General features: G+C 56.9%; 1 protein-coding gene across 2 annotated transcripts in view; it reads right to left on the bottom strand.

Moving 5' to 3' along the window:
* Positions 1 to 1,347, bottom strand: part of LOC101758458 (two-component response regulator-like PRR37) — a 14,575-nt gene that overhangs the window by 11,839 nt on the left and 1,389 nt on the right. The gene's annotated exons all lie outside the window — the stretch shown is intronic.

The following is a 1,347-nucleotide window of genomic DNA, read 5'->3' as shown; positions in this document are numbered from 1 at the left end:
CGATGGCTTGCCTGTACACGAACGGGGAGGGGGACAGCACTAGGGTTCCTTCTTCCTGTGAGAATCTGTGAACCCAGAGGGGGAAATATGGTGAGGATCTGGAAGATCAACTCCATTTAATACACTCATAGTTGTTAGAGCAATCATATATAAAAGAGATTTTGGAAAATATATGCAAACTGTAACATGGTATATGTATAGATTTATAGGATCATGGCAGCAAGCAAACACTGTTATCAGCGATAACAAGGTACACAAATTAATTAAAATTATAGGATCCCCAACAGTAAAATGCATTGGACGCTTTTTGGATCATTGACAGTAAGTGGGACACGTCCCAAATCGGGCAGGGAACCACCACAAATCCACAATGTAATGGTAGTTTTGTGAGAACTTCAATGTGTAGTTTTTTTTTGCTGAAATTTACTTTTGTTCTACCGTCCAAAGCAATCTCGCAATCAGGACTATGCTTTACCATTCAGATATGACACACACATTTAGCACGGATGTAAGTCAGTGAATATGTTTTGCAGACAAAATGCGCAGTCGAGGTGCTAGCGTACAAGGATAGCATGAGTGATTCTGTGCTAGGGGCCAGAGATTTCATTGACCGTGAGACGGTATCGCCGGCATCGATTGTAAATCGGTATTCGTTTGTCTAATGCCCGACCCTCGTGTCGTCCTAACACGTGATTTCAGAAACGTAGGTGTTCTTACTCATGAATACAGCCTGAATTATGAAATGTAATGCCTAAACTCACTGAAGAAAAATGCCTAAACTAGAGTTGTTAGAGCAATCTTACCACTATCACCAGGAACGGCGCCGGATCGGGCAGCAGGCGCTGCGGCTGGCGCGGTAGGCGGCGGCGGCGGCGGCGGCGGACGGCAGCAGGCGCGGTAGGCGGCGGCGGCAGCCGGCCCCGGGCGCGGTAGGCGGCGGCGGCAGCCGGTTAGGGCGCGGCGCGGAAGGCGGCGGCCATGGCCGGCCCCGGATCTACGCAGCGGAAGGCGGCGGGCTCGTAAGGCGGCACCGGCGGCCCGCCCCGGGCTCCTCGGCGGCCGCGGAAGGCGGCGGCGGCGGCGGAAGGCCCCCGGGCTCCTCGGCGGCCACGGAAGGCGGCGGCGGCGGCGGCCGGCCCCGGGCGCTGCGGCGGGCGCGGAAGGCGGTGGCGGCGGCCGGCCCCGGGTGCGGCGGCGGCGGCCGGGGAAGGCGGCGGCGGCGGCCGGTTGAGCTGCTGCTTGTTTTTCGCCCAGGGGAACAGAGCAACGGGAAGAGCACACGGAAGAAGAAGCGGAGCGGTGCGCGGTGGCTTTGGGCGGCACGCGCGCCTCACGTGACGAGCGAAT

This window comes from Setaria italica, chromosome II (genome assembly GCF_000263155.2).
Source record: "Setaria italica strain Yugu1 chromosome II, Setaria_italica_v2.0, whole genome shotgun sequence".
Taxonomy (NCBI): domain Eukaryota; kingdom Viridiplantae; phylum Streptophyta; class Magnoliopsida; order Poales; family Poaceae; genus Setaria; species Setaria italica.
The sequence above is the reverse complement of the archived record's forward strand: the minus strand, read 5'-3'. Positions and strand labels throughout refer to the sequence as shown.